Source organism: Urocampus carinirostris, chromosome 15, assembly GCF_059441175.1.
Source record: "Urocampus carinirostris isolate Australia breed hairy pipefish chromosome 15, RoL_Ucar_1.0, whole genome shotgun sequence".
NCBI classification, from domain to species: domain Eukaryota; kingdom Metazoa; phylum Chordata; class Actinopteri; order Syngnathiformes; family Syngnathidae; genus Urocampus; species Urocampus carinirostris.
In genome coordinates, this window is record NC_142363.1 from 37,986,417 (window position 1) to 38,006,971 (window position 20,555).

The window sequence follows — 20,555 nt, forward strand, 5'->3', positions numbered from 1 at the left end:
TTCTGGCTCTTTTCCAAGAACTGGCTCTTTTGTCCCCCGTACGGCTTTTTAGACCTTTTTGTTGCTTTAGCAACAATAATGCAACACTATGCACAGAATGAATCAATTATTTAAAAAAAAGAAAATAATTATACATTCGATATTTCCTGTTGGCGCTATCTGTGTATTCCATGTTATTGCCACATCCGTTGCAGCCTGATCATGAATCTCAATTCTCAAGCTTTCTTCATTTTCCATATGTTGAGGTTTTGGAGTTTTCCCTTGCCCTCATGTAGGTTTTGGATCAGGGGATGGTGTAATATTAATCCGTGCTGTATGCAGCCCTTTGAGACTCCTTTTGATGAAGGTTGTCACAAATAAACATGACTTGACCTGAAATGACTCATTTGATGGTGGGCTTTTCTTGACATCTGTTTTCAGGGTTTCGTCTTACTAAAAAAGCTTATTTTCAGCCCTCGAGCAACTCTTTGAACGTTTTCTTGCTTTCAGCAGTATGTTACGAGTAATAATGAAACATCATGCACCAAATGAATCAGTAATAGAAAAAAAGAACCATACAATCTACTCGTTTGGTGATGGGAATGTTGGCTCTTTTTTTTTAGAACCGGCTCTTTCGGGTCAACTCACAAAAGAGCCGGCTCTTTCGACTCCCAAACGGCTCTTTAAACCACGATGCACAACATTCTACACCAAATGAATCTTAGACCTTACTTACATTCTTCTTTGGTTTTAGACTTTCTGAAAATACGGCATTTTAATGACAGTTTTACAGTCTTTGTTTGAATCATTTCTGTTTGAGAATTTATCCCAACACACTTCTTTTAGAGACCATTTTAGAGACGCTACTTGAATTGACTTCATTTTAAAAAAAGTATGAAAGACTGGATACGAATTGACTTTATTTTAGAAAGTGTTTCAGATCCTTTATTTGAATGTTCTTCATTTTAGAGACTTTTTTGAATTGACGTCATTTTTCGAGACTGTCACCTTGAGTTTGTGTTGTGGAAATACCTCCCAATTAGAATTGTGTCCCTTGCCCGGGGCAGCCATTTTTTGCGCCTTTTTTCGTGAAACCACAAAAGTGTCTCTGAATCTTTAACACCTCAGGTGTTGTTGTTTTTTTGGTATTTTTGGCTGGGGTTGACGCTCCCTAACGAGGTGATTTGTTCAAAAGAAACGGACGGCGGCGGCGGCGGCGGCTCGGCCTCGGAGCTACGTTAGGGAAACGGCGGCTAACGTTTCATCGCTAGCACTTTGTTATTGGCGCATCAGGACGTTTTTGGCGCTCGGGGGCGCCGACTCTCTGGGTGCTATATTTACAAACGCTATCTGTCTTTCTTTGCCCATTTTGTGCTTCAAATGAAGGATAAGCGCGCTAATCGATTAGCGGATTCGTTGCGTAGAATTGATGAATCGTGTCTTGAAGCGTACGCTCGTGTCGTCGTTGTTTTATTTTTTTCTTGTCAGCGCTCGACTTGAAATAGAATAACGGCGCCTTCGGAGAAAAGTTCAACTCTTATCGCACTCCTATGCCAAATCCTGCTTACATAATTCGATATCAATTTGTCCGGGCGCAGTTTTTTTTTTTTTACTTATCGAAATAAGTTGAAACGGTTTGAAAAGTTTTTTTTGAACTTTTACCTGGAGAAAAAAAATGAAATTATTAATTGTACTTTTTTGGAATAAATTCATTGATTTAAATATCTTTTATTTAAGAGTAACGCTACCGCTCAATGGAAAGTCACTAGCATTAGCGGTTTGCAGCGGTATGCACAATGCGAGCATTTTTAGTTCAGATACGTAAAATAGCGTTAGATGCTAAGTTTTTTAGTATTAACTGCTAAAAGTGATGTTGACAGCTCATGGAAAGACACCATTATTAGCGCCTACCGTCTTTGGCAACAATGCTAACTCTACCGCTTGTAGTTAAAATCAGTAAACGGGCACCTGCGTTATTTAGTATTACGTTTTAAAAGTGGATGCTCCCTGCTAATGGGAAGACATTAGCGGCTAGGCATTGTATCCACATGGCAAGCGTTAGAATCAGTTGAGCTAAAATATTTAGCATTGACTGCTATAAGCGATGCTACAGTGTAATAGAAAAACACTGGTACTAGCAGTTAGTGGTTGTGTCCTCAACGCTAGCATTAGCATAAGTAGTTAAGCTTGGTCAACAGACAGCTAAGTATTTTAGTATCAACTGCTAAAAGTGATGCTATGAAATCCTGGAAATACACTATCATTAGCAGTTGGCATCCGTGTCCACAACGCTAACTTTAGTGTTAGCGGTTAAAATGTGTAAATGGGCCGCTAAGTCATTTAGCATTTACTGCTAAAAGTGATGATACCAAATCATGAAAAGAAAGTAACATTAGCGGTTAGCGCCTAAGTTTGCAATCATATCTTTGCATGATTAGTTCAAATCTGCTGGTTAGCTTTAGCTGCTAAGTTATGTAGTATCGACTGCTCAAAGTGATGCTACCCGATAAAGCGAAGCTAGCCTCCGAGGCTAGCGTCTATGTTAGCGTCAATAGCGCTCAAGCCAGGCCCGGGACTGCTGGTAGAAAATAGCTCGAACGATCTCTAAAATATTCAGGAGATCCCAACGTTGTCCTTGACTTATTATGGCTTATTTGTAGGCGCTCAAAAGCCTCATCCTAGACGTAAAGCCTTCCTGTTTTGCTGCGTGACGGCTCGCTAGCTCCTCTGCGGCGCTCGTTTGTTTGTTGTGAGTCAACAAACGAATCAGCGCTCTGTTTTCATCAGCCGGGAAATGAAATTCCCCGAAGCTTCAAACGTCAATATTTTCAGAAGATGCCGTTTTCACGAGCGGCGTCAGCGGCTCAGGAGGTAGAGCGCTCGTCTAGGGATCAAAAACGTCGCAGGTTCGATTCCCGCTTCCTCGGGGTTAAATGTTGGAATGTGCGGTGTGAATGGGTACTGCTTAGAGCCCAAACTCGGGGATTGTTCAACTGCAGTTTACATTTGTGTTTCCATTTTTGATGGACATTTCTGCAACCGTAATCAGCTTTTTGATAGTAAAGTGGGAAGGCTAAAACGATACAAGTCCTGGTTCTGGCTAAGTTTATTGTTATAATAGTAACAACAAAGAAACCCTATTTTTAGGGTTACAATTTCTACAACTATGATTATAAGCTTGATTATCACCCGCTAGCAAAGTGGGCATCGGTTACCCTAGATGTGAAAAATGTTAAAAAAAAAGAAGATAAAAAAGAAGCTGACCCTGGACTTTTGGTTTTACTGACTCTGCAGTTTTTCCGGAAAGACATTCCACTCTGCCAGGCCAGAACGACATTGAATATCAACGTCGTCTTTTCAAGGCAGTCAGGTAGGACTGCACTTCTGGTGTTGATGTTTTTTTAAAAACATTCTATTCTCTTAGAAAAAGTTTGGCTAGGATCACAACCTTTGACAAGCAATCAGATAGGACACTCTACAGGTGAAATTGCCTATAAAAACTGACTCAACACTTGCTTTTGCTGACTCAGCAGTTTTCCCAGAAAGACATTCATCTCATGTATGCCAAAACAACATTCAATTTCAACATAATGTCTTTCAGACAGTTAGAAGGGTTGACTTTTTGATACAAAAAAAACCTGTCAAAAAGGTGGACTCAACATTTTCAGTTTTGCTGACTTTTTGATTTTTTTTTCTCCTAAAAAGACATTCCACTCTTTCAGATGTTTCTTTTCACATGTGTCTTAGAAAAAGGAAATGCCACCCAAAATGCTTTCACGTCTCAACGCGGGTCACAACCATTTGTTATGAGCTACTTTTCTTTATTAAAAACAATGCTAATCCTGGTTCCGGCAACCGTTTCCCATGAAAATGGCATGAAAAAGAAGGTTTCGAATTTCTACAATTGTAACTATTAACGTCATGTTTCTTGGCGGTCTGACGCGACGGACCGCGCAATAAATTGAGAAAAAACGAAAAAGGGCACAAAAATGAGGCCGACGCGCCCGCTCTTGTGGCTCGTCATTACGGCGTCGTGTCAAGCTTCAGCGCCTCCTGCTGGTCGCACCCAAGAGGACAGCTCCATTTAGAAAACCGGCTCTTTTGGCTCGGGTCACCGAGAAGAGCCAGATCTTTTGACTCCCTAACGGCTCTTCAGATTTTTTCACTTTGAAATGAGAAAACATCATGCAGCAAATCTTTTAGCAATTAGTAAAGTCCTCATTGAGGCAAACTATTTCCCGTTCTCGGGTTTGCTTTTGAACTTTGCACAAGTTCGTTTCCCGAACGTCCCCTCGGGTGGACCCCGACCCTCCCCCGCTCTCCCCCCCGTGTTGGTTTACGTAACGTAGCCCGGGACATTCCTCGGTGTTTGCGTAGCCGTGGTGTACTTTCCTAATCCCGATTTGTTATTCTCCCGGCGACAGACGTGAACTTTGAACCTGTAACTTTCGTGGAGTTTTACCTTTCGTTTGAAAAACGTTCTACTTCGCTAATGACGAAGGTCCGCTGTAATGAAAAGAGCGGGCCCTAGCTAGAGCTGTTTACTGTTAGCCAACTGCTGAGGCAATGTTGATTTTTCTTTTATGTAAAGCGATTTACACGGATCGCAGTTGGGCAGCACTGTGAAAATAGCACCTTCAAAGGGGGTATATTGTGGAAAATGGACGATTTCCAAAAGAGATCATAGTACACTAAGTGAGATTTGATTTTTCTATATCGATTCTTGCGGTATTATGCAGGCTCCATTCATTTGTTGTAAAAAGGATTGGATCTTGTAGAGACTTTCATGGATTGTAGTTGGGCAGCTATACAAAAAGGGGGTATATTGTGGAAAATTGTTTTGTTAAAGATGACTAGTATACCAGGAGAAATTGGGTTTTCTTTGTTGATTCTAGGTAGACTTTATGCTGGGTAGAAAAATGTGTTTTGGATGATAAAATTGGGTTTACACGGATCAAAGTTGGGCAGCTATGTGGAAATACCAAAATGAAAGGGGGTATATTATGAAAAATGGATCATTTCCAAGGGTTTATATTATAGAAATGTATTTTAAAACATTTTTTGTATCTTCAGATCAATGTATTTTTCTTTATCAAACACGAGGTAGGATGATGCAAGCCCCATTCATTTGTTGTCAAAACCTTTGCATTTTGAATTGGTTTTCATTCATCACAATCTTCACTTTAAAGGGGGTATATTATGGAAAAATCACTACTTAAGTATACTAAGAGAAAATGAATGTTCCAATTTATTTTTGGGGGGGGTTATGCAAGCTCTATGAATGTTATTGTAAATCATTTTTTTATGGATCATTGTCGGCCGGCTAATTGAAAAATTAACTTAGGTTGTATTGTGTGTGTTTTTTTAAGCAGATAGTATATTAATAAAAATATGATTTTTGGTCAAGATTTTGTACATTTGATGAACGTGTTGTAAAAACCCGTGGACGTTGATTTGGTTTTCATAGAGCAAAATACACATTTCAAAGGGGGTATATTGTGGAAAATGGATTATTGTTCAAGATGATTCTTGTATACTAGGATTTTTTTCTTTTTGAGGGCATCCTGCAGGCTGGATGATTTGTTGTTTCCGATGTTTAATTGTTTATCGTAGATGGAACTTTAAAAGGGGTATATGATGGAACAAATCTTTCACAACTACTGTAGTATACATAAAGACTTGATCTTCATTGGTTTTTGGGGAGATCCGACACGCTAGATTGAATTGTTGTTTCGAGATTTCGATGTTAAATTGGTTTATGTAGATGGTAGTTGTGCTGCTATACCAAAATACCTCAATTTAAGCGGAGTATACAATACAAAATTGTTTTACTTTTTTCAAAGAAGAGTCGTGTATACTAAGTTAATGATTTTGTTTATTTGATATTTGCATGGGTGGTTTTGGAGTTTCTGGTCCCTGGAGAACGTGTTTCAAAAGTTTGTCGGAGCAATATTGCAATCTTGATTTTTTTTTACCAGGTCATTTTTTTTTAGAAATATTCAGCATGAAAGACGAATGCCACCTCGTGGCAGAAAATCAACTATGTTTGTGTACTTTGCTTGAAGTAACGTGTTTTTACACCGAAAACCCGGAAAAAAAACCCTGTTTAATTTAGCATTCATTCACAAGTTGGAAATAAACTCAATAAAGAAGGAAAATAAATGTGATATTTACAAACATATTGTGGCGTATGTGTTACAACTTTAGTTATGAAAGAGCTTAAAGTTACCACTTTAAAATCAAAAGATTACTCTAGAAGTATCTATTTAGATTTCCAGATACGGAAAAAAATGTCTTTCAAACAAAATTGTAATCATAAAAGAATATGGTTAAACGAGAGTTTCCGTGATACGTCTGTATTTACAAATTTGTCATTTCCAAACAGATGGAGCGAAGCAATCCGCGAAGGAGATCTCATTTTTTCCGATTCGGTCCGTCGGAAAAGGAATAGATGAATACGACAATAGATGAAATCCCGGGACCGCTTAAGCCCCGCCCCCTCGCTGCCGTCTTTCCCTAAGTATAAGCAGATTAAAGTTAACCATCTAAAGTCAATTCAATTTCTAATCATCTTAACTCGGCGCTAACGGGAAATCCCGTCCGTCGCAGGACCAAAACTTTGTAAATTCCGGGATTGGAAAACCAGCGATTATAATTATCCTTATGAAAAAGGAACGGACCCGGTGAGTTTGTCCAACAAGCGACAAAAATATTTTCACGGCGAGTCGTTTCGGCGTCGTCGCGGTCTTCGAAGGGTCGGAGTAACGTCGTTTCTGACAAATTCCTTCCCGTCCTGATGAATCTGTCGCAACCGAGGCAGGATACCGGGCGCGGCCGAGGGGCTTTCTTCTCGCGTCCGAGACGGGAAACTAGGAGCGGCCGAGGGTCTTTCTCGACATCGCAGAGACAGGAAACCGGGAGCGCTGAGGGGGTTTTCTCCTTGCTGTTGAGGCAGGATAGCAGGGGCAGCCGAGGGGCTTTCTCCTTGCTGTTGAGACAGGAAACGGAGAGCAGCCTTGGGGCTTTCACATCATTGCAGAGACAAAAAGACAGGAGCGGTTGAAAGGCTTTTTTCCTCGCCGCCGAGACAGGAAATCGAAATCTGCTGCGGGGACGGGGATGGGGAAGCTTCTTTCCTTCGGTGTTTGTGTCATTTGGTTTTGGTCGTGGACCCGTATGGGGGGGTAGGCAGGTTTTTTTTTAAATACGGATGATATTTAAAAACAAAAGTTGCAAACAAACAAGTTGGCACTAAACTACGAAGGAAAGGTCGAAACGAGGAACAAAGAAACAAACCTGATGCAGCCGACAGGAAATGAAAATGTCCATTTAAAGGGAAAGGTGTGTGGTGATTGGACACACCTGCGCCCAGTTCCAAATCCAGCTGGCGCCCTCTAGTGGAAGGAGGCCTCTTAGACCTAACACTTGATTCGAATTGATGTGGTTTTACAGTTTTATAATAATAATAATAATAATTTCCTTTGTATTGTCATTCTTTGTAACAATATGACGACGAACATCATTTTAGAGACTTTCTTTGAATCCGTTGAATGGGAGAGATTGTTTCGTTTGGTAGACTAGACTTCCATTTTTACTGTCGTTGGAATGCATTTATTAACTTGGCTTTTTCTTGCAAGTTTGGAAAGTTTCAGAGGTTTTCTTTGAACAGACTTTACTTTTAGGAGCAATCGTTTGCATTTCTTCCTCTTCAAAAACTTTCTTAGCTTTGACTTCATTTTGGAAACAATTTGAGAGACTTTGTCGGAGTTCCTTCCATTTGAGTTTTGAAATTGTCTTCATTTTAAAGACGAAAGCAATTTAAAAACGAGAGAGATAGGGAGACAGAGAAGAAGAATATTTATAAATACACCAAACGGTATACATATGTCTTGACATTATTTTTCGTATTTTGCTATAAACGTTCCCAAATCCCTGCGGCTTCAAAAAGTTCTGTTTCGTATGAGTATGTATGATCTGCAAACTGACATTAGCTGCTAAGGAATTCAGTAGAACTGCTAAAAGTCTCATTCTCGACTAATGAAAAGACACTAGCATTAGCAGCTAGTGAATGTATCTGCCATGCTACTACTAGCTTTAACAGTGAAGCTTCCTAAGCAGGTATTTGTTGATTTAACCTTAACAGCTAAAAGTCATGCTACAGGTTCATGGAAAGACACACGCCTTAGCGGATAGCGGCTGTGTCCACCATTTTTTTGCTAGTTACCAAGCTACATTTAGCCCTCCTTTCTAGCTCGCTATCTTGTTTTGTTTTTAGCTTTCTGTCTTGCTATTTAGATGGCTTTTTAGTATTTTAGCTGTCTTTTTAAGCCTTTTCTAATTTTCCTAGCTAACTATCAAGCTACCTTTTTAGTTATTTAGCAAACTATCTGGCTAGGTTGCTATTGTAGCAATTGGTGGATATTCCCGCTTCAAGGTGACGGAAATGAACGGTGGCCCGTGCCGTCCTTGGAGACATTTTACGAACAAGGACGAAGAAATGGGACTGGACCCAAAACGGAAGACAATTTGCCTCATCGGTACGCCGTTCGTCCTTTGTAACGATTTCTCCCGAAATTGAGACGGGACGGCTCGACGTCTTCCCCTTTTTTCCGGCCGCAGGATTCCGTCCGGCTCAGCGTTTTCCTCCTTTTTCTAATTATCCGGTTTGCCCTTCCTTCCTTCCGATAAATAATTACAATAAAGGCCATCGATCACGCCAGCAGTTTGGGGGAGGGGGCCAGGGGGGGCAGTCATTGAAAAGCCCAGAAAAAGTCCAATACCCTCAGGCATCTAAATACGATGTGGGAAATGGATTGAAACATTTTCTTATTAGCAATAGCGCTAACTGAAAATATGCTTCAATTATATTAAAACCCCGTTATGTCACTAAGAATAGAAAAGCTAGCATGCCTCCTGACATGAATACAAACTGGTTAGCATTAGCAACTAGCAGCCAGGTCCACCATGCTAGCATTCGGGGGCTAGAAATGATTCCTTTTTAGCAATAGCGCTAACTTCTCAGCAAGAGAATATGCTTCAATGATATCAAAACCCCGTTATGTCACTAACAATAGAAAAACTAGCATGCCTGACATGTTAGCATTAGCAACGAGCAGCTGGGTCCACCGTGCTAGCATTCGGGGGATAGAAATGATTCCTTATTAGCAATAATGCTAACTTCTAAAAGTTTTTTTATGTTTCAATTGTTTTAAAACTGGTTATTTCACTAGCAAATGAAAAGCTAGCATTTAAAAAATACTAAAAGGAAAAGCGAGCGTGCCAAAATTAAACTCAACCTAGTTAGCATTAGCAACCAATGTTCAGATAAAGTACAATACCCTCAGGCATCTAAATACAATGCTTCAATTTCATTGAAACCGAATATGTCTCTAACAATAGAAAAGCTAGCAAGAAACAAAAGCTAGCATGCCTGACAAGAATAAAAACATGTTAGCATTCGCAACTCGCGGCTCAGTCTACAATGCTAACGTTACGGGAGATTGAAACGATTGTTTATCGTCAATAACGTTAACTTCTGAGAAAAAAATATGTTTCGATGATGTTTAAAGCGCTCATTTTCATAATAAGAGAAAAGTTCGTACGAAGAAAATCTAGAACACGGGTACAGCGTAGCGGTTAAAGTTACCCTCCAAACTGATGCTATCGCTAATGCGGCGAGCAGCAGTCGGGTTAGCAAAATAAAGTGGGAAATCCGGGCCAGGAATTGCGGAATCTCACCCCGGATAGAAAAATGAGGCATTCGAAAAAACGATGCTAATCACGAATTTACGAGTAAATAGGTTAGGCCCGCCACGTGCGGACCCAAACGAGCGAGAATCCCTCATGCGTGCTAATTAGCGCACACCTGCCCATGCTAACGCCAGTCTGAAAACCTCAGGCGACCCCGCAGATCGAAACTGGCCCCATGCCGAGGGGAGCGCAAGAGAAAAACGAGCTGCGGTTTGAGATACGTCCACTTGATGTCCGCAAGGCCAGGTGCCACTTGCAAGGCAACTTCAGCTGTATTTCTCTCTCTCTCTCTCTCTCTCTCTCTCTCTCTCTCTCTCTCTCCCTTAGTTTTTCTTTCTTTTTTCTCTTCCCCCCTCATTTTTTCTAGATAATCAAATAACAAATCTTAAAAAGGTCATCAACAAAGCCCAGAAAATCACAGGTTGCTCTCTGCCAGACTGATGAATTGAAATGGAATGGGGGGGGGGGGGGGCGTAGTCATCAACACAGCCCAGAAAATAAAAGATCAACACGTTCTTATCAGCTTTGTACGAACGTCGGCCTCAAGATGGCCTCACAGCAGTTCTTGTCCTACAAAGCTAGCTCGGATAGTTAGCGTGACAAGCGGGTTGCAACCCGAAGCTGGCAGAACAAGCAAGGGGAAGGGGATTGGGGGAAAGGGGGCGCTCGCTTTGTTGCACAAAAGATCCCTATGTTGTTTTTTCATCTTCAAAAGGATCCAGTCCGGTTTTGTTGCCTTGTAGCGAGAAACAGGAGCCCCTGAAGTCGCTTTATCAAACATACCCCACGAGAGAGAGAGAGAATGGACCTCACCGTGACAAATTCGATTCCCGCCACGATTGATAAGGAAGTTTCGCGTGGAAGACGCCACAACTCAAAGAGAAACCATCACCGCCTCAAAGACGGCAGACAATTCGGCCATATTTGCCACGTTCCCCCCCAAAAAAGAAACAAATCCAACGCGCCTTCACGTTTTATCGACGTGAGATCGGATTCATCCGGGCTCGCTCGCGCGCGTGCCATTACCAACGGCGGACACGAGCGTTCCCCGCGCTCCAAATATGGCCGCCGTGTCGAGAGAAATGAGAGCAGGAAAATCTGGCGGGAGGAAAACTGGAAAAAAGAGATAGACCTAACCCTAATCCTAACCCTTTGAGTATCGCTTCCTTCATGATAAATGCTAGACACAATACGAGGCCGTGTCCATTCAATTTGTCCGGGAATCCGAGAGCACCGCCTTCTGGCCAAATAGGTAAGCACCGAATTAGAGTCTGATTTCAATTAAAGCAATGAATCTACGTAAACGGGTTGTCCGTGCTGGAAAACCCTCCAATATGGCGGATATAAAACGACTCGCAAAGAGGAATGGGCCAAAATTCCTCCACAAGGTTTTACCAATTATCGCAGACATTTGATTTCTGTTATCGCTACCAGGGGTGACCCGACTCACTATTAGCTGCAGGGGGCAAATCCTTTTTCACATGGGGCTATTTAGGTTTTCAATTTTTTGCTCTCTTGATAAATGGAATCTGGTTTTGAAAGGTGGAATTTGGGATTTTCTTGGTTTGTCTGAATCCATTTTGAATGATAAACACCGAAATCAGGACCGGGGTCAATATTTTTTCTCGGCACTGTATCTAAAAGTGTTGTAAACGCCACACGGGGCCGACGCCCACCTAATTTAACGAGCGCGTTAGAAAATTCCCACCCTTCGCTAATAGCCCGCCCGATGTTAGCTAGCAGCGGCGCCACCCGGTCTTCTGGACGACTTCCCTCAGGAAAACTCCAGATGCTAACCTACAAGCCGGCAGAGATGAGGCAGGTGCCGTGTCGGCAAGATGGCCGACTCCAGTGTGAGTTGGAGTGAACCATTTCAGACGAACAGCTGCCACCGCTTGAGACCTTAGCTTGGTTTGTAGCCGCTCTCATGAATTCAAAGACTTCCTGGTCTTGGCTTCTCTTCCAAAAGTCCTCCTGTGGGGTGCGTCCTGCGATCACTCTGCTCCATTTGTAGCCTTTAAAAGGATTTCATAGATCCTGGGTAGGATCCCGAGGTCCGTCCTGCAACCACTTGAGACGTTAGCTTCGTTTGTGGCCGTTCAAACCAATTCAAAGACTTTCCTGTCCTGGATTCTGGTTTGGAGAAGACCCTGTGGTGCGTGCTGCGACCACTTGAGTCATTAGTGGCCACTCAAGCCATTTTCAAGACTTTCTAGTCTTGGGTTTTGGTCCGAGAAAGGTCCTGCAGTGTGTCCTGTCATCCGCGAGCCGGTAGCTCGTGGAAAAGATCCTGGAAAAGATCCTGTGCTTTTTTTCTGAAATCACTTTGGAGTTCTTCGCTTTATTTGTAAGCCTCTCAAATGATTCCTAAGAGTTACTAGTCCTGGCTTCTCATCTGGTCCTCAACCAACTGAGTCTGTCTCTCAAGTGTATCTTCTCCAGAATAGGTACTTATCCGGACTCCCAACCACGAAGAGTCCGCCCAGTCAACTTCATATTTGGAAAGGGATCTTGGGCTGTTCCTCAAACAAGTATTTCTTCTCTGAAGTGGGCATTAACCAGGAACCCCAACGAGGAAAGGGTCCAAGAGTCCATCCAATCAAATGAAGCTGGATCTACCAGTTAAGATCTTGCGCTGTTCCTCAATTAACAGAGTCTGTCTCTCAAGTGTTTTCTCTTCAATGTGGGAACGAACCAAAATGCCCAACAAGGAAAGAGTCAAGGAATCCTTCTAATCAACTTCTGGATCTTTCAAAAGAGAGATCTTGCTTTGTTCCTCAATCAATTGACTCCGTTTCTCAAGTGTTTCCTTTCTTAAGTGGGTACTCAGCAGGTCCCTTAACTAGGAAGGGGTCCAAGAGTCCCGAAGACCAAACTTTTGGATCTTCCGGCTGCTTTCCATCTGAACTTGGCCACCGTTTAAAACTCGGCCTTTTAAAAGACCAAGGTAGAAGTTCAGATGAGGATTCCATAACCTGGCACGGTCATCGTCCCGGAAGAAGATCTTCTGAGGGCTTCCTCCCATCGCTGGTCACATATCGGCCGATCGCTCCCCACCGATGTTCCCCGACGCCGGAGTTGTTTGTCTTCACGGCATCGGGCGGCGACGAGGCCGAATAACATCGGGGACGATCGGAATATCGATGGCGCTCCCTTCTTTTGCTCCCGACGTTTTTTTTGGTTCCTGGGCGAGCGAGTCTGATAAAGCCAGTGCCGCTGACGGCTTTTTTTCCCATCTTCATTGATTTGGAGCGACTCGGTGGCCTTAAAGGTCCGATCTCGATCCGTTCCGATTATTATTTGTCCGCCGAATGCTGCGCCCGCCCAACATTTTGTCACTCTTGTGCTAGCTCGCGAGCTCGCTCGCCCGCTCGCTAGCGCACGTCTACCTGTGCCGATTAAAATGCAGGGTCCAAAACCAAATGACAGGAGGGGAAAAAAACAGCGTTCTAGTTGAAAATGTCATCCAATCCAATGGAATGTAAAAAATTGCCCGAAAACTTCACTCTACAATACAATAAAACAAGAAAGTCATCTTTCTTGCCTTTTTTTCTCTTTTCTATTTTTGGATTTTCTTCTGCTTTCCCCCCTCTTTTTTTTCTGTTTTTTGCTTTTCCTTCTTTTTTACCTTTTTTTTCATTTTCCTCTTTTCCCTTTCCTCCTCTCTCTTTGCCTCTTCCCCTGTTCTTGCTTTTTTCATTTTTTTCCCCCTTTTTTAACTTCTTTGTCTTTCACCCTTTTTGATTTGGTTTCTCTTCATTACCCTTTTCTGTTTTTCCTATTCTACATATACATATTTTTTAAATCTTTTTTTGTCCTTTTTATCATTTTCTAATTTGTTTTCTTTCATTTTCCCCCTTTCTGTTTTTTCCTATATTTCACAGTTTCTTTTTTTCCATTTCATTTTTCCCCTTTATCCCTTTTATCTTTTTCCTTGTATTCCCTGCCCTTTATCTCCATTTCTCCTTAAGTTTTCATTATTTTCTGATTTTAAAAAAGTCAAACTCCTTTTTGATCACCCCCAATTTCTTCTCATTTTGGTTATAACTTTTCTCGTACGTTTTCCTTTTTTTTTCCGGATAAAATAAGAAACAATCGCGAATCCTAGATTAAGCTTTTTTTTGGGTCGTGAAGGTCTTGTGGTCAACTTTTGGCCCCGGTCCTGTGAATTACGGGACGGCCTCCGAGTTGCGCTGTGGTCAGCTTCTTTCAAAGGCGGATTTTGTGATCTTCCCTTTTGTTTTTTTCCCACCCCGATTGTTTTGCTAGCCCGCTGGGCTGATCTTTGCTAACTCCGCCATGTTTTTGTGCGCGTCAGACTCCGGATCGGGTTCCACGCGGGTCGTTTTCGACACTCGCAGTAAGGATAACGAAGGCATTTTTGGGAAAACGCTTTCCTCCGGATGGCATTTTTTGCAGCGTGCCATTGACAATGAATGTATACGTCACCCGCTGGTAGACAAAGCGTTTTTTTTTTTTTTTTCAAAATAAAATGAGAAAATCAATCCTCAAAAGAAGCCACACGAAGGCATCTGGCCCGACCGGGACGAGCTACTTTTGAATTACGCTCCATCGGGCTTTCGTAGTCAGAAAAACGGCCGCCGAACAGTTGGACGTCTTCGTTACGGATTTCTAAACCTAAAAAGAGCTTTGTGAAATAGGACGTGTCTTTTGGCTCATCATTTGGATTCATAGTCTTTGATTGAAACAAATACCCCGGACGTAAAAGAGCAGCAGACCTTATTTCTTACACAGACAGAAAAAAATGAAATCTGAAAAAGCCGCTTTTTTTTTTTTCAAGCTCTGGCGGGACCGATCCGGCCCGCCTGCCGCAGGACGGCCACCCTCCGTATACGGGAAGAGCCGAGGGGTCCTCGAATGAAGTTTTTTCTCCTTGGCGGAAAAAGCCCGCGTGAAGGGGTATTTTTAGCTTAAAGTTGTGGAGGAGTTCCTCGACGAGGGTCGGCTCGCTACCCCGAACCGGGGAAAATCTCAGTTTCCATGGCAACGGGCTCTCATCTCTCTATCGGGCCCGGAATATACACGGGCGCTCTCCGGGGTCTTCGTCGCGCGCTTGTTAGAGACGGATAAAGAAGACGTCTTCTTCGTCCCCTTGTCTTTTTCAAAACGTTTCCGCTTTTTTGGAAGTAACTCGTTCGATTTTTGTCACCGTTGCCACGGCGCCCAATCGGCCCCGCCCACGGACACCAGCTCGTCGACAGATTGCTCCCTTAGACAACTTAAACGCTGTCCTGTGAGTCGCGTTTTGTCAGAGCGTCTGCGAAACTTTTGACTTTAATTCATGAATTGCGACTCTCACAACCTGAAAGATCAAGTCAGGTAGACATACTCTACTATACTTCAAGTATTTTGTTCCCCACAAAATTCAATTGCAAAAACGAGTTTCACTCTTTGGAACAAATGACAATCTCTCGTCCGACAACTGCTCAAGTAGACATATGCTACCGTACTTCAAGTATGTTTACACAACAAAAGTCAACGGTTCAACGATATAAAGCGCGTTTAACACTGCAAGTGTAAGATCAATAAATTCAACTCTCACAACCTGAGACAACTGGTCAAGTAGAAATAGGCAACTCTCCTTGGAATGTTATGTTCACAACAAAAGTCAACTCCAGTCCCTCTCGCTCCCTCTTTCCCTCCCGATCTCCCTCTCTGTCTACGATAGATGACCAGACTTCTCTCACTGGGAGAAAACAGCAGTTTAAAGACACGAATCCTACCTTAGTGTTCCCAAACGTGATGCTAAGTATTGGGAATTGAATAGCGCTCTTACTCTTGATATTGCGCTAGGACTTTTCTCCGCCTTGTTCTTGTTAGCGTGTCGTTAGTGTATAAACGTGGCAAAAGGCTGACCAGGGATGTCCCGCTTATCTATGCTGATTTCTACTAGTCCCGACTTTGGCGTCACGGAGCGTTTTCCAAACCGTTCCGGCTCCGATCGGCCAAGTAGAAAACCGTCTGCATCCGCGCGTCGATTCGCGTGCGAGCGTTAAACAACTCCGTGACTTTTTTGTCAGCGGAACGGAAAAAAAAGCAACATCTTCACCTGGCCGGAGGTCCCTTCCCGCTCAAAAGCTTAATTAATCACGGGGACGAGGCCGGAACGAGAGCCGGGTCCGCCGAGCGTGAAATTACCTTTCGCCGGCTGAGCTCCGTCGCCCATAAAGTGCCGTCCTGGCAGCCCCGCTCCGTTCCTTTTTTTTTTTTCTTCTATGGCAACGGGCCGGACGGACGAAAGACCTCGGATCGGGGAACAGCCGAAGAAGAAAAAACGGAGGGACGGGAAAGGAGCGAGTCCCGACGAGGAGCCGGTCGTGACGTTGCTGAAAATTGGACCCGAATTATGGGAGCTTGAGACCGGACAACTGACTCGAGTCCGAGATTTCAAGAACCTCATAGAGGGTCAAGACCAAAACAAACATAAAGTGACGGACTTCAAAGGAATACTTGAAGAAATTGAGATGGAGTTTGAGAACACAACTTCCATAAAACAGACTTGAAACCAAGAATTTTGTCACGGACCGGGAACGGAAACGGGACCCAATTGCGTTTGTTTGACTCAGCTTTAATTAGAAGGAGGAAAGGACTCGCACCCACGATCCGACGAGCGTCAGTCACGGGAACACAGAGGTGGCACTTCCATGTCGAGCGAAAGTAGTCGTAGGCGGCGGGAAAACGGGTCGATGGCCGGGACAGAAGAGCAAAAACATAAACGGGTCCAAGTTTTCGGGGCGGCAGTAGCTCAGGAGGTAGAGCGCTCGTCTCGGGATCAAGGGATCCCGGTTCGAATCCCGGCTTGTCCGTGTTACGTGTCGAAGTGTCCTTGGGTAAGACACTGAACCTCCAATACCCCCAATAAGCAGGTTAGCGTCTTACATGGCTTCAATACAAGGCTGGAAATGTGAAGCACATTGTAAAGCACTTTGGAAAGTCATTGACTTGAAAAGTGCTAGAGAAATGTAGATCATTTCATTATTTCATTTCATTTTAGATAGTTGAGATCTTGACTTCGATGGAATCTTCTGACTTTGTACCAAGACTTCAAGAACTTCAAATAGTATGGAGACCGTTCCTTCCACAAGAAGCCGTCTGAAACCAAGAATTCAAGAGTCTTAGATGGTTGAGATCTTGACTTTGATGGAATGTTCTGACTGTACCAAGTCTTCAAGAGCTTGAGATAGTGTTGAGACTGCCAAAAAAGCCTAATACCGAGACTTCAAGAGCTTTAGAAAAAAACGGACTTCCCTAGGGTGATAGACTTGAAACCGAGACTTTGAGCGCTTGAAACAGAGTTAGTACCGTGACTTCTACAAATGTGAGACCTGAAAGCGAGTTTTCAAGAGCTTAAGATTTCAGAACACAACTTCTTCAGGGACAGGCTTGAAAGTCAGACTTCGGGAGCTTGAGCACGACTTGTAGATGAGGACATACTGGAAACTCGGATTTGAAGAGCAATGGACTCAAACTCAGAGATTCTTTTGCATGTATAGTGAGTCAAAAGCACCGAAAGAATATCAGCAGTGAGGATAAACCCCTGGGCTGCTTCCTGTTAGCATTTAGCTCTGCCACGGATCCCTTTTGAACTTGAACGTGATTCAGCGTGAAAACCCTAACCCCCCCTTTGAGCGCCTAGCTCCCTCCAGTATCCGCCGTCTCCGGACTTAACCCGCCCGACGGCGCGGAGACCTTCTGTTTGCGGAGGGAGAAGAAGGACGCTCGTCGATGTTATTTCCTAGAAACCGCCCGCGCCTCGGTTTCGTCCTCGCCTTCACTTTTTTTCAGGGCCACGTTTCGGAGTGGATGCGACACTCGAACCGTCTCTACTTCTTTCTAAATCTGAATTTGTGCCTCCGTACGGGACTTATAGGTTCTGAAAAAGCCGACCGCGAGATGGTGAAAATCGACTCCGTTGTACTTTAGGCCTCCGCGAGTGTCTTTAGCTCAGTTTTGTCTCAAGTCCCGCCCCATAAATCCCAACAAAATCCGTAAACACCCGCTTCCGTGGGGTCTTTCGTGCTCTCTGCTCGCCAATAATTACACTATTCAGATATTGGGAAAATTCGGGTTCATTTGTTTTGTTTAGGGATAATGATATATTGCTACTAATCCAAATCAAATCCATTCATTCGCGAAATAAATAATAATGCTAAAAAACCTCTCTCCGCAGAAGTACAAATAATGGCATTTTACGAATAACTCCCAAAACATCTCACAATATTTCACATTACTATTAAATAAATCAAAAACAATCAAAACATGTTTTTATGACATAAAACCATATTTCATTTTTTAAAAAGCCATTCAAAATGTATCCTCCAAAAGCAAATTAAAATCAATATTTAATAATACCATTGTCAAAATAATACATCACATTTTATAGCAAACAACATTTCAAAATAGTTTTGTCGTTTAAAAACCTTTTGATAAATACAGAACACTCAGAATACATTAGAATATTTCCGCTGTACAAAAAAAAGGATACTGATCATTTTACGACTTGAATTGATATTTTGTCATAAAAACATGATACTGTCATATTTTAGAATGAAAAACACATATCAAATATACATTTTTATCATTTCAAGAACAAGGAATCCCCCGATATAAAATTCAACTAAGAATATGATGCGTTCTGTTTGGAAACCCAACTTTAAATGACACATTTGATTTCAAAATTGGAATAAAATGTATATACACGCCTCTGCGAAGGGCTGGCAAGCGGTCGAGGGTGTCCCCTGCCCGCTGCCCGAAGACGGCCGGGATGGGCTCCGGCACCCCCGCGACCCGACTGAGGAGAAGCGCTGCAGAAAATGGATGGATGGATCAATATACATTTGTACACACAAATATTCTTAACACGATATTGTGTCGTTTTTGTAATCTTCTCCAAATGTGGCCGCATGTTTTTCGCTTCGGCCACAAATTCTGGGCAGGAAGTGGCGACGACACGAGCCCTTTGGAGCGCGATGGCGCTCAAAGATTGCGATGTTAGCAAAGCGTTTGGGAGACATTTGTTTCTCTTTCCCCGCTCCGTCCCGCGGGAAGCGGCCCACATCCTTCGTTTGCTTTCCCGAACGCGTCACCCAAAACAAATCTTTGTTTGGTTCCGAAGGTAGGCCGCGCTCCCGCTGGCTTTCCTAGGAAATCTCAAAGGAGGGGCACCGAAAAACAACACCAGAGATTGTTTTGTCGGCGTCGAGGGAGGACATCGCCGAGCCCTTAGCGTTCCCGTCCGATCCGCGTCCGAGACGTACCCAAAGTCGATTGAACGCGAATGCGTATTTTACCTCGGCTATTTTTTAGACATCGCGAAAGAGTCGTAAATGCTCGACTTCTCTTTCCGAGAGCCAAATCCACGATTGCGCGCGCTTGAGCAAAATCGTGGCACGTCAAACTGATAAAATGCACGCCGATGATAAAATGCAAAACAAATGTCACTATTTACATTTTTAATTGAACTGATTTTGACACGGATCTGAGAAACACAGCAAAATTTCAATGAAAAGAATGAAAACATAAAGCGAAAGATCAGCAGTCTCTAAGATGGAACGCACTTTGCTTCGGAGCAATCGATACGGTTAAAACCAGTCCAAAACGGCCGCCTTGTTTTGCATTTTATACGTCGAGCGCTTTCTTCTTTTGTCCTCCGCATCGAACTCAATCATAGAGCCTTTCCCGGGTTTCTAAACCATTGTGAATTCAAGCTGCGTGTGCTATATCGAGGCAGAACGGCAGAATTTGTGTCGGTTTACACTAAAAGATCGTAGCAACGTGGCAAAATAGGACGCGCTGCAGCAAGACGACAACTTTATTTTACTCATCAAAGGCAACAAAAACAAAATATGTTCTTTTGATCCGCGCTTGATTTCTTCCTTTGAAGGGACTGGAACAATCCACCTTGAAAGTGCTTGAAAAGTGCTTCCGTTGGGCCACTCACAAAACGTATACTCGAAATGAGGTCTGGTTGGCCGCAATTGGCCTGCGGGCTTTGAGTTCGAGACCCTCTGAGTCGAATGTGACCACTAATGCTAACGTGAGCTAACATCGAGCGAGCTCAGCGGCTTTTTTTTTTTATTATGGGACGAGTCGATGCGGCGCTCGAGACGGACGCTTACCCGCGCACTTACTCGCCGAGCGCCAAAACGCCGACTCGGGGACAAGAAAAAAAGTGCCTAGCGCTCACTCGCTAATGGACGCCTCTTCGGTCATGGATTAGCCACCAGGAAGCAGTATCTGTGGTTTATAGCTTGATGCTAACATGTCATGGGAAATCCCATAAAAGTGCTAATGGAAATAGCATCGGAACGGACGCTCACTTGCTAATGGTCGCGTCTACGGTCATTGATTAGCTACCCGGAAGTAATTAATGTGGTTTATAGCTTGATGCTAGCTTAGGTAGCTCGATGCTAACATATCATAGGAAATCCATCAAAAGTGCGACCGGAATTAGCATTGGAATTGAGGCACACCGGCGGATGGATGGATCTTTAGCAAAGGAGCGTAGAACGAGGTTCCCGGGTTGCCTTTGTTTTAATGGGAGTTCAGAGAGCAAGGAATTTAAAAAAAGTGGAATCATACGTCATCGTGTATTCTTTTAGTCGCTGTGATTTTTTTTTTTTTCATGTCTACTTTATTCCGTCGCTGAACTATTAGTTCCACAATGGCCTTTATTTTGGGGGGAGTCCGGAGACCAAGGAATTGAAATAATCAAAACGCAAGGAATCTTTGGGGCGTTACGTGTTCCGTTTACATCTAAACGAAGCGAAGGAGCATTGGACAAGGTTCTTTGGTTGCTTTAGCGG

General features: G+C 43.2%; 1 long non-coding RNA gene across 1 annotated transcript in view; it reads left to right on the top strand.

Moving 5' to 3' along the window:
• Positions 1-3,349, top strand: part of LOC148352362 (uncharacterized) — an 89,804-nt gene extending 86,455 nt beyond the window's left edge. Inside the window, exon 4 of the long non-coding RNA XR_015852847.1 lies at positions 3,274-3,349. This is a non-coding gene — a long non-coding RNA (uncharacterized LOC148352362). The remainder of the gene's footprint in view (positions 1-3,273) is intronic.
• Positions 3,350-20,555: the final 17,206 nt, after the last annotated feature.